Source organism: Urocitellus parryii, chromosome 1 (genome assembly GCF_045843805.1).
Source record: "Urocitellus parryii isolate mUroPar1 chromosome 1, mUroPar1.hap1, whole genome shotgun sequence".
Lineage (NCBI taxonomy): Eukaryota > Metazoa > Chordata > Mammalia > Rodentia > Sciuridae > Urocitellus > Urocitellus parryii.
The window spans coordinates 95,234,626-95,248,377 of record NC_135531.1 but is presented as its reverse complement, the minus strand read 5'-3'; the positions used below and the strand labels follow the sequence as shown (position 1 = coordinate 95,248,377).

General features: G+C 34.5%; 1 pseudogene; it reads left to right on the top strand.

The window, feature by feature from the left end:
* Nucleotides 1-7,172: 7,172 nt before the first annotated feature.
* LOC113179665 (histone H3.3A-like) lies at nt 7,173-7,581 on the top strand (annotated as a pseudogene).
* Nucleotides 7,582-13,752: the final 6,171 nt, after the last annotated feature.

Sequence of the window (13,752 nt, the reverse complement as noted above, 5' to 3'; positions counted from 1 at the left end):
AATTTTCCATCCATTCATTGATTTTTTTCAAAGTACAGTCTCTATATTCATTTGAGATTTACGCAATAAGATCATTTTCAATTTAAGTCCTTTAAAGATCCAGGACAGGGGCTGGAGTTGTAGCTCAGTGGTAGAGCACTTGTTTAGCATGTGTGGGACCTTGGGTTCAATCCTCCAAACCACATAAAAATAAATAAAAGTGTTGCGACCATCTACAACTAAAAAAAAAATTTTTTTTAAAGATTTAGGACATTTTCTAATTTCCTTTGAAATTAGTTCAGTATTTTCCTTTAGTTATTTTCACAAACATATTACAATTGAATTTGAGAACATTTGGGATATGCTTTGCCACTCATTACATCATTGTATTTAAAATGATTTAGCAGCTCACATAGTTTTATTATTAAATAAGTAAATGTATACCGAAGCTTTAAAACATTGCACTTTGACCACTAAAGTTCACTTTATTCTAGAACAGCTTATTTATTTGATATATTTATACTTATATGTATTTATAAATATATGGTTTTCAAGACTTACATATGACACTTTTAGAAAGATTTCTGAAATACATTTAAAATTTCCTCAGTGTTGAAAAAAAGTCATCATTTTTGATACTTTAAATACTTTAATGAAGATATTTAGGGATATCCCCTATTGTTTGTTATATAACATAATGACCTGAGTTTTGAACTTATAACTTTGACTTCAAAAAGTCATTATTCAGATGAATGTGTAACTGATGTGATTCTACAATCTGTATTTGGGGTAAAAATGGGAGTTCATAACTCACTTGAAACTAATGTTTGAAATATGATATGTCAAGAGCTTTGTAAGGTTTTGAACAACCAATAATAAAAAAAAAAAACCTTAGGATTTGGAACAGCAATGGAGTTGAATCCAAAGAAAGAAATAAAAAAAAAAGTCATTATTCCAAATTGAATTAATATCAATTGGATCTTTATTCTAACATCAAAATTTTAGTCATAGCTTTTTTTCAGATCAAACTATCACATTTCAACAAAAATAATAAAAATATTGAATTGCTATCTGGTACACAAACTGAAAAATCTCATAACAGTTCACAATCAAAATGAAAAATGTAAATCTAGTGCAATGATTAAGTTTTCAGAAGAAATAATCTGAGAATAACCTATTAATAAACCTCTCTTTACCTTCAGTGCAATTCATAATCAGAATCTCACAATTACATCAAAAATTGACTAAAAAATGTGGTCAGAATAAACTCACTAGTTATTTTTTTAAAAGAATAAATTTTGGCCAGTCAAGGTGGCATATGCCTATAATCCCAGCTTCTCAAACAGTTTCAGCAAGTAGATTCAGGTTTGAAGCCAATTTGAGCAACATAGCAGTCTTAGGTCCATCACACTTAGTCACTACTCTGTTTCCCCAAGTCTGGCCAACCTAGTCAGAGGAAACATGCCCTGCGGGTGACCTGAACAGTAATTCCTCCCTTTGTTCTTTCCACTAATGTTAGAATTTCTGGCATATTGATGGTTTAATGCACTTTAATGGAAATTGATAACAGACTATGAGGGCAGTTGTGTCCCACCTGCTCGCCAAACCTACACCCTGTCCTTGGAAGTCCACATTATAGCTATACACTGGAGGAACAGAGGCTGCATATTTATGTGTGCAACAAACATCTGCTTGTTGTCAGTCTCATCAGGGAGCAAGATAAGCATGGCCTTGATTCTGAAGACTTCACCCATAAAATGCAAATATTTCAAAAGTAATTACAGAACACAACTCATTTTAAAAATAGGATAAAGAGACTTCTTCTCCTTTAGATGGAGGAAGAGCTTTCTTGAGGAAAAGTTTTATGATCCAATACCCCTCCTCTAATAAGGTTGAGTGGTGGTCTTGCATTCTCTCCTTTAATTCTCTCAAGAGTCCCAGGAAGTGGGTAACACTGATGATTCTTATTTTGCAAATGAGGAAATAGAGGCATAAATTAAGTTTAAGGAATTCTGGAAAATGTAGAAGTGGTGGTTGGCAGTGTCTGGATTAAAATGGACTGTTTGCATTGTGTCAACTGTTGTGCTCCAAGGCAAGAAGATCCCGGAGCCTTTGAGAAATGAGCTATAAGAGGAGGTAAGGCACTTACCAGAGTTTGTCATTCCAGAGCAACAAGAAACCATCAGCAATTTTGTGGCAGAGGACCCATGAACCATTCTTTAAGGGTGCTTTAATTACTGGGTGGGGAGTGGAGTAGGGGATAGCAAAGGAGTTGAGGAGGTTGCGGCAATAGTCTAGGCCAGAAATGTTCCAGGACTCTGGGCTGATGGTGATAAGAGTGAGATAAGTGGTCCTATTTGGTTTAGGAAACAGGGTTCGCTTTGGGTCTTGATGAGAAGGGGGAAGGGATTTCTCCAAGGAAGAAGAGTAGCCCTGAGATAAGATGCAGGAATATCATCAGACATCACGAAGGATAAAAGATCTAGCTCTGGACACAAAAGCCAGAAGACTGGAAAAAGACATGGTGCTTGAAAGGAAGCCAGAGCTGAGACATTCTTGCCAGTGGCAGCTGTCAGGTTTACAATATGCATCTCCACAAACTATATATATCAGGTGACATCAAATAAAAGAACCTCAAAACAGCATCCTTCCCTTCCTTCCTGCTAGTATTTTTGTGCTATTGTTTCATTACATCTTGCCTCTAAATGTTATAAATCTCATAGCTATCATATTTTTGCTGTAAATGGTTGGTTATTGCTTAGGAATTGGTGGTGGGGCATATTACTGGATATTAAATCCAGGGCTTCATGCATATTAGTCAAGAGATCTGCCACTGAGTTACACACCCAGTCCCTTTTTAAAAATGTATTTTGAGCAGGGACTTGATAAGATGCCCATCTGGCCTCAAATTTGCAGTTCTTCTGCCTCAGTCTCCCAACTAGCTGGGATCTCAGGCATGTGCCACAGAACCCTGGCTAAAGAATTCTTTTTAATAAAAATACATTTTGTTTGTTTACATATATTTTCTGTGCTATTTAGTTCTTTACATAGACCCACGCTTTCATCTAGTATCATTTTTTCTTCTGTCTGAATAGTTCTTATAGTGAAGAACTGCTGGTGCTAAATTCACACAGTGTTTGTTTTACTAAAAATGTTTTTGTTTTCATTTTTACGTTTTAAATATATATTTTTCCTTGATGACAATTCTTGATTAACAATTTATTTTAATTTGTTCAGAATTTTAAAGAAATTGCTCCATTGTTCTGTTGCTCGTGGATTTCAGACAATAAGTTGTGGTCATTTTTTGTTTTTAAAAAAAGTGCAGAACGCATAGTAGACATCAGCTAAGTGCAGGTATAATATTCTGGTTTGAGTATTAGCCCTGAAGCCAAAATGTGTGGGTTTATTCTGGCACTGTCAGTTATTACCTGTATGACCATGGGAAAAATACTTAAGCTTTCTATGCTTCAATTTCTTCCCCCATAAAATAAAGATAAGAGTAGCTCTCCCATGTAGGGTTGTTCTAAGTGCTGAATTAATGTATGTATAGTATTTAAAGCAAGCACACAATAAAAATGATTACTGCTTAATGACAAAAAATAGATTTAGACAACACTGTCAACATTTGAGTGCTCAAAGTATTTTAATGTACTGGGCTGGTGTTGTAGTTCAGTGGTAGAACCCTTGCTTAGCATGCACAAGGCCCTGGGTTCAATCCTCAGTGTGGACAAAAAATAATAATGAAGTGCAAGAGTTATGTTGCTAGCCATTCACATATTCCAAAGGAAAGCCATAAGTTGATTCCTTTCAGTGAATACAGGAAAGTTCTTGATGTTATAAAAAATTTGTATACTGAGGTTGTAAGATCTACAGAATAGTAAAAGAGAGAGAAATAGACTACATTCACATGACTTTTATTACAGTATATTGTTACAATTTTATCTTATTATTAGTTTTTGTTAATCTCTTACTGTGCCTAACTTAAATTTAAACTTAAACATAGCTGTGTATGTATTAGAAAAAAATACATATAGGGTCCTGTACTGACTAGGATTTCAAGAATGAACTGGGGGTTTGGGAACATACCCACATGGACAACTGAATAAGATGAGGACAACTGAATAGATACCAGAGAATTAGAGTTCTGTGAAAAAGATTTCTGCAATAAGGGGAGACAACTGAATAGATGCCAGAGAATTAGAGTTCTATGAAAAAGATTTCTGCAACTTTCATTAACCTAACTTCCTATTTATTTGTTTCAAGTATATTCGCCATTGCAATAGAAAGCCTTGGCTGCCGCAGTCTGGCTGGGCACAATTCAGGAGCCACTTGTCAAAAGAAACAAACTTTATTTTTAAAACTACAAACGCCAAACAAAACAGCTCCTCAGGAAAAACCCTCAGAGCCCAACTGCCACCACCGGCTTCCACAAGCCTCTCCCGCACACCCCAACCACCACCTCCCCCAATCCTCCTGCTCTTGAGGCCGATTGGCTAGGTCACGTGGGCGGAGCCAAAGAAGTCCCCCAATGAGCAGTTCCGTAGTCTGAAGGGCAGGGAAACAGCCCAATGAACATGACCGCAGAGGAGCCAATCAGCTAGATGTTGCTGGGGCCGCTGTGAGCCAATCATCAGCTGGCAGTCTGAAGGGCAGGGAAACAGCCCAATGAACATGACTGCAGAGGAGCCAATCAGCTAGATGTTGCTGGGGCCACTGTGAGCCAATCATCAGCTGGCAGCTTGAAGGGCAGGGAAACAGCCCAATGAACATCACCGCAGAGGAGCCAATCAGCTAGATGTTGCTGGGGCCACTGTGAGCCAATCATCAGCCGGCAGCTGGAAGTTTGCTGGCAGCTGGAAGTTTGCTGGGGCCCCTTTGGCTGTGGCTCTCAACACTTGGCAATGAACTAGAAAGTCTCAGCAAAGAAATAGATGATTAAAAAACTAAATGCAAATTTTATAATAGAAAAATACAATAACCAAAATGAAATCTCAGTAGAAAATGGAGTAGTAAAAGAAAAGAAAATGAGTAAGCTAAAATATAGAAAAATAGAAACGACCCAATCTGAACAATAGAGAGGAAATTAATTAAAAGAAGATTAAATGAATAGAACCTCATGGACTATAATGAAAGATCTAGTCATTATTGTCATGGAAGGAGAGAAGAATGAGGAAGAGGATGATAGAGTGCTCAGGAATGAAAAACATATTCTCCACATTTGGTAAACAACTTAGGAAGGTGAGTAAACTCCAAAGACGATAAACATAAAGAATACACATGAAGACATATGATAAGCAAACTTCTGAAAATAAAAGACAAAGAAAAAATCTTGAGAATAGCAGTAGAGAGGACACCTTACCTACCCATAGGAAGAACAATTCTAATTAAGTGAATTTCCCATGAGAAAGTATGAAAGCCAGAAAAAAGTGTCACAATATTTTTAAAGTTATAAGTGAAAATCACTGTCACATCAGAATCCTAGACTCAGTATGAGTAACAGATGAAGGGTAAATAGAAAATTTTCATATGAAGGAAAATCAAGACAATTTGTCACCAGCAGACCTACCTTAAAAGAATCACTAAAAAAAGAATCACTCCCTAAAGAGAAGGGAAATGATAAAAGATCTTGAGATATGGAGAAGGAAGAAAGAACACAGTAAGCAGAAATGTAGGTAAGTAAAATTGTATTTTCTCTCCTTCAGATTTAAAAATTATTTAGTAGTTGAAGCAAAAAATTACAAACACTGTTGCCTGTGATTTTAAATGAAAAGTAGAGAAAGCATTTACAAAAATTATAAAAACTAAAGGGTTGGGCTGGGGATGTGGCTCGAGCAGTAACTCGCTCGCCTGGCATGCACAGGGCACTGGGTTCGATCCTCAGCACCACATAAAATAAAGATGTTGTGTCCACCGAAAACTGAAAAATAAATCTCTCTCTCTCTCTCTCTCTCTCTCTCTCTCTCTCTCTCTCTCTCTCTTAAAAAAACTAAAGGGTAGAAGGGTAAAGAAATTATATATTCTAAATTTTATTTTAACTGGTAAAATGAGAAAATAGACTAAAAGAAGATAAAATGAACAGAACCTCATGGACTATAAGAAAAGGTTATAGTCACCAGTAGACTGATGTGTACATAATGTAATATATACAGCAACCAATAAAAAGCTATGCAAAGAGGTAACACAAAAAATACTGTCAGTAAATAAAAATGGGATTCTAATATATGTTTAAGAAACCTACATAAAGGCAGGAAAAAGAAAACAGAAATGACATAATAAAAAGAACAAAGAAAACAAAAGAAAAATAAAATAACATACTTAAGCCAATATGTGTCAGTAATTACATGAAATGTGAATAATGTAAAATATACCAAATAATGGACAGATTGAGAAAGTAAATATGACCAAGTTATCTGCTATATATAAGAATCTCACTTAAAATTAACAATATAAGAAAGTTGAAATAAAAAGATAGATCACACAACTATTGAAGAAAAGCAGGAGTATCTATCACATAAGAGTTTGGAGCAAAGAAAATTACTGAAGATGGGGGAAGTTATAAATGATAAGAAATCACTCCAAGAAGATGTAGCTATCCTAAATGCATATCGTTAAACAACAGAGATGGAAAATATATGAGGCAAACATGATAGAACTGAAAGGAAAAATAAACAAATCCATAATAAAAATTGAATATTTCAGCACTCCTTTCTCAACAACTGATAGAAAAACTAAAGAGAAAATCAGCAAGGATAGAGAAAAACTCAGCAACACCTTCAACCAATAGGAGCAAGTGGACATTTATAGAACCACACAACAACAACAAAGTATACATTCTTTCAAGTGCCATGGAGTTGTTTCCAAAATATATCATACCCAAGATCATAAAACAAAACTTAATAAACTCAAAATACTTGAAATCAGAGTGTATTCTGTGATCACATGGAATCAAATTAGAAACCAATAACTGAAAGATAAAAGAAAAGTCTCTAAACACTTGAAAGCTAAAGAGCATACTTTTAAAATAATTCATGTATTAGGACTGCTCAAAAAAGAGAGAGAGAGAGAGAGCCATCTTTCAGTTGTGTTCACAGCTGCCTTGCCTAGCAGTCATCGCTGTCTAACGCCAGTTCCGCCTCTAGCTTGCCGAACTCCAGCCAAAGGAGAAGTGGGGTCAGTGAAGAAGTCTTTCTACCATGGCTCATAAAAAGCAGACTGCCCACAAATCAACCAGAGGTAAAGCACCCAGGAAACAACTGCTACAAAAGCCACTCACAGAATATGCCCTCTACTGCAGGGGTGAAGAAACCTCATCTTTACAGGCCTGGTACAGTGGCATTCCATGAAATTAGATGTTATCAGAAGTCCATTGAGCTTCTGATTTGCAAACTTACCTTCCAGTCTCTGGTGAAAGAGATTGCTCAGAACTTCAAAACAGGTCTGCAATTCTAGAGCACCACTATAGGTGCTTTGCAGGAGGCAAGTGAGGCCTATCTGGTTGGCCTTTTTGAAGACACCAACCTATGTGCTATCCATGCCAAACATGTAACAATTATGCCAAAAGACATCCAACTAGCACAATTCATACATGGAAAACATGCTTAAAAATTCACTATGATGGGAAAACATTTCATTCTCAAAAAAGGGGGTTTTCCTCTTTTTCCTGTTATTGGTAGTTCTGAATGTTAGATATTTTTTTCCATAGGGTCAAAAGTTACCTAAGTATATAATTGTGAGTGGAAAAGTAGGAGACAGAAATCAAGCATTGGCCGTTTCCCCCTTTCATTTGTGTGTAAATTTTTAGTATAAATGCAAGTCAAAATGTTTCAGTGAACAAATTTCAGCAGTTCAACTTTATAATAATTATAAAACAACTGTTAAATTTTTCTGGAAAATGCCAGCATTTGGACTTTTTAAGCAAGCAGATTTCTTATTGACAGCAACTAAATGTTGTTTGTAGCATTTTTATCATACAGTAGATTCCATCCATTCACTATACTTTTTCTGAGTTGTCCTACATGCAAGTAGTCTTCTGTCTTCTGTGCTGTTCCTGTAAGTTTGCTATTAAAATACATTAAACTATTTTAAAAAAGAAAGAAAGAAAAGAAAAACATTGAACTGGTTATAGATTTTTTAAAACACAACATAGCAAAAACTGTGGAACAAAGCTAAATCATTGCAGAAAAGGAAATTTTTTTTATTGGTTGTTCAAAACATTACAAAGCTCATGACATACATTTGATTCAAGTGAGTTATGAACTCCCATTTTTACCCCAAATACAAATTGCAGAATCACATCAGTTACACATTCACAATTTTTACATAATGCCATATTAGTGACTGTTGTATTCTGCTGCCTTTCCTATCCCCTACTATCCCCCCTCCCCTCCCCTCCCATCTTCCCTCTCTACCTCATCTGCTATTGTTCAATTCTCTCCCTTGTTTCCCCCCCTTTCCCCTCACAACCTCTTATATGTAATTTTGTGTAACATTGAGGGTCTCCTACCATTTCCATATGCTTTCCCTTCTCTCTCCCTCAGAAAGGGAAATTTATAGTGCTGTCTCGGTCCATTTTCTGTTGCTATAACTGAATACAACAATCTGAGTAATTTATGGACAATAGAAGTTTGCTCATTTCATGGTCCTAGGGGCTGAGAAGTTCAAGGGAATGGCAATAAATGGTGAGAGCCTTCATGCTCTGTCATCCCAAAGCATAAGTTGGAAGGGAAAGTTATCATATGAAACAGAGATAGGAAGAACTGAACTTTATATTTTTGTCAGAAACCCACTACATAAAATAACTAACCTATTCCCGTGATAACAGCAGTAATTCATGCAAATCAGAAGCTCTTGACCTAATCCTCTCTTAAAAATTCCACTCAGTACTGTCACAATGACAAATTACATTGGTTTGGGGGGACATGGACACCATAGCAAGCAATAAATAAATATCTTTGGTAAGAGAGAAATTCTCAAATTAAGAGTCTAGAAATAGGGCTGGGGTTGTGGCTCAGTGGGAAAGAACTTGCCTGGTATATGTGAGGCACTGGGTTCAATCCTCGGCACAAATATAAATTAATAAAATAAAGGTATTGTGTCTACAATAAAAAAAACTTTTTTAAAAAAGGCTAGAAGAGTGAAACAAACCAAAGGCAAATACACAAAAGGAAGAGTTCAGAAATCAATAAAATTTAAAACAACAACAACAAAAATAAGTGAAAAGACAGTTCTTTGAAAAAATCAGTAAAATTAACATATTTAGCAAGACTCCCAAAGAAAAATTAAGAGAAGACATGCTTCAGCATTATCATGGATGAAACAGGGAGTATCACTTCAAACCCTGAAGATATCTAAAGGAAACAAATGCTGTACATGTAAATCTGATAACTTAGGTGAGATGGACTGATTCTTTTGAAAACAAAAACCTCCATACTCACCCAATATGAAGTATATAATTTGAGTAACCCCATAACTAAAAATGTGAACTCATGATTTAACAATTCCTGAAAAAGAAATCTCTAGGCTCAAATGGTTTCACTGAAATTTTATTAAATATGTTAAGAAAATTTAATATAAATTCCACAAATTCTCCCTAGAAAATATAAAAGGAGGTAACACTTCTCCATTCATGCTATGAGGCTAGTATCACTATAACACAAAATAGGTAAAGCCAGTTTTTAAAAAAGGAAAAAAATACAATGAATACCTCTCATAAACACAGATTTAAAAGTAAAAGTTCTAAGAATTACACACCATAATCAAATGGGACTTTTTATTCTAGGTATGCAATCGTGGTTCAATATTTGAAAATAAATCATCATAATTCTCCATACCATGGGCAACAGAAGAAAAATCATATAATTACATTAATCAGTGCAGAAAAGAACCTTTCACAAAATGCAAAATGTTGTTTTAAATTTTAAGTTGTCTTAAATTTTTTTAGAAAAAATACCAATAGAGGAGACCTTCCTCAACCTAATAAAAAGCATGTATGAAAAATCTGTGGACAATATAATAATTGTGAAAAACTGAATACTAAGACAAGCAACAAAGCAAAAATATCTATTCTCCCCACTCTTACTCATTTTACTGTTGGAAATTCTACTCTATGCAATAATACATGAAAGGAAATATAAGGCAGAAAGAAAGATATCCCCATTTATAAATAATACAATTGCATATAAAATATATATTAATATATAATATATTTTAAATACCAAGAATGGGAAAAAATCTTCTAGAATAAGTGAATTTTTCAAGGTCACAGAAAGCAAGATGAACATACAAAAATAAATAATTTCTCTCATACTAACAATACAATGATAGATATCAAAATTAAAAATGCAGACCTGGGATATAGTTAGTGGCAAAGTGTGTGCCTTGCATTTTTAAAGCCCAGTTCTGCCCACCCCCCAAAAAATTAAAAATGCAATACTATTGACAAAACAAAAATAATGCTTAGGAATAAATGTAACAAAACATGTACAGGAGTTTTATTCTGAAAACTAAACAATATTAATGAAAGAAAAATTTTTTAAAAACCCAAATAAACAGACAAATATCCTATATTCATGAATTGGAAAATTCAACATGTCACAAACAGACATCAGGTTTCCCTGAATTGATACGTTGATTTAAAATAATTCTTGTCAAAATGCCAGCAAGATATTATATAGATGTAGATGTGATTATTTTAAAATTTTTGTGGAATAACAAAGGAACTAGAGTATCTAAAGCAATTTTAGAAAAGCAAAAAGTGAGAATAATCAGTTTACTCTATTTTGTAATTTTATTATGTAACTTTGGTATTCAAGACTATGTGCTATTTGGCAGATGAGTAGACATGTAGATAAACATGACACATTAATATAAAAATAGGCCCATGCAGTCCTTTAACAGGGAATTAATATCAAGATATTTAAAGAACTCAAAATATTCAACACTAAAAAATAAAATCAATCAATAAATGGGCAGAAGAATTAGACATTTCTCAAAAGAAGAAATACAAATGGTCAACAAATATAAAACATTTAATATCTTGAGAAATCAGGGAAATGCAAATCAAAACTACATTGAGATTTTATCTCATGACAGTTAGAATGCCAATTGTCAAGAATATAAGTGATAATAAATGCTGGTAAGGGTGTGGAGGAAAGGATACTATCATACATTCTTGGTGGGACTGAAAATGAGTACAACTACTCTAGAAATAATTGTGTAGATTTCTCAAAAGACTAGGAGTAGAACCACCATGTAACTCAGCTATTCTACTCCTCGGTATTTATCCCAAATAATTAAAAATCCATATATCATGGCAATACAGGCACATCAATGTTTATAGCAGCACATTTCAAAATAGCCAAGTTATGGAACCTGTCCAGGTGTCCACCAATAAATCAAAGGACAAAGAAAATGTATTATATATGCACAATGGAGTTTTACTCAGTCATAAATACAAATGAAGTTATGACATTTGCTGGTAATTGGATGCAACTGGAGAACACCATGATAAGTGAAATAAGCCAGATTCCAAAAGTGAAGGATTGAATGTTCTCTCTTATACACACAAGTGGGCACAATGACACACACCTGTAATTTCAGCTACTTGGAAGTCTGAGGGAGGAGAATCACAAGTTTGAGTACATGCTCAGAAACTTAGAAAGAGCCTGCTCAAAATAAAAATTAGAAAATAAAAAAAGGTCTGGGCATGTAGCTCAGTGGTGAAATTCCTGTGTTCGATCCCTAGTACTGAAAAAACCCTCAGCAGTAAAAAAGCAATGACAGCCTAGGAAAATGTGCAGATGACAAAGAAACACATGAAAGTATTCTCAATGCTAGTAGCTGCTGAGGATGCAAATGAAAACTGCAGTGAGATATCACATACAACTATCAAAATGACTAAAAATGGTAAAAAATACCAAGTGGTAGCAAAAATTCAGAGAAATTAGATTACTCAAATATTGCTGGGAAGGATGTAAAATACCACAGCCACTCTATAAAACAGTATCACATTTTCTTTAAAAATGTACAACTACAGGTTGTAATTCCAGCTGCTTTTGAGGCTGAGGCAGGAGGATCCTGAGTTCAAAGCCAGCCTCAGCAAAAGTGAGGTACTGAGCAACTCAGTGAATCCCTGTCTCTAAATAAAGTACAAAAATAGGGCTGGGGATGTGGCTCAGTGGTGGAGTGCCCCTGAGTTCAATCCCCAGTACCAAAAAAAAAAGTTGGGGAGAACTACAGATACACCTGATGTATAATCCTGTAATAGCATCCTTAGGCATTTATTCCAAGAAACAAAAGCTTACATTCACACAAAATCTTTACACACATATTAAAAAAATAAAAGAAGCTTTATTCATAATATCCCCAAACTGGAAACATCCCAGAAATCTTTCAATGAGTAAATGATAAAACTTAACTATGGAACATTCATATTATGGAATTCTATTCAGTGATAAATAGGAATAAAGTATTGATAAATGAAACAACCTGGGAGAATTTCCAAATAAATATGCTAAATGAAAAAAAATACACTTGATCCCAAAAGGTCACACATTGTATTATTCAATTTATACATCATTCTTAAAATTGTAACATTTTAGAAATAAACAAATAATTAGTGGTTGTAGAGGTTAAGAAAGAGATGGGTCTGGGAGGGAGAGGTGGACCTGAGTAGACTTGTGAAGGTACAAAAGAGCAATATGAAAGATCCTTGTGGTGATGGAAATGCCCTGTATCTTGATACAATCAATATACTGAATGTGATCTTGTATTATAGATTGGCAAAGTGTTATATGAGGGAAATTGGGTCAAGGATATGTGGGATAATTATTTGTTATATCTGCATGTGAATCCACAATTAACTCAAATAAAATTTCAATTATAAAATCAGGAGTTGTGTCAACAACTATCCAAACTCATTCCACAATGGAAACATAAAAACCACAAAAGTAGTCTGAACTAAACTCACAGCAACTCTGGAAAATAAATGTTTTCAGAAACCAGGCAAATGCCTAATCAAGAATAATTCATCCTGAATGTTTTCACCATAAAGAAATTATAAATGTTTGAGGTGATAAAGTATGTGCAACAAGATTTAAACACTGTGAAATGTTTACATGTATCAAAACGTCACATAGTACCACCCCATTAGTGTGCATATTTTAATTTTTTATGTACTAGCTCAAATAAATTTAATTAATAAAAATATAAAAAGAGAAACAAATTGGTGAGAAAGTTTTGTGGTATTTTAATTTGTCCTTTCCCCAATCACTCCCTAGTACAGCATCAAACTTGGTCTTGAATTGGTGGCATCCAAATTTCCAGTTCTCTCCCTTGAACCAGAAAGAACAGAAAAAACTTATTTGCAAATTTTTAAAATTTGCCTCTTCTAGGAAACATCAGAAGTACTAACACAAGGTGTTTATTTGTTTGTTAACTAGAAATACAGGTGGAAAAATTGATAGGAAATGCTCTTGGAAGCTACAGGTTGATTAAAAACCAAGAGACTACTGGAGCAAGAGATTATGTATGGAGACATAAAAAAGACCACCTAACACCCATAAGATAAGTTGCAGTGAGGCTTTTTACACAAATCAGGACATTCTAAATCAGCTACATATATTGTGGAATTTAGAGATCCATATTAATACCTATACAAAAGTACTGAGAAGATTTTAGGTTTCACTTTTGATTGGTCCCTAGGTTTAGAACAAGCCTATCTATGGTAAAGAAATATGATATCACAGATACAATCTGCTAAACTGGGAGAGGTAG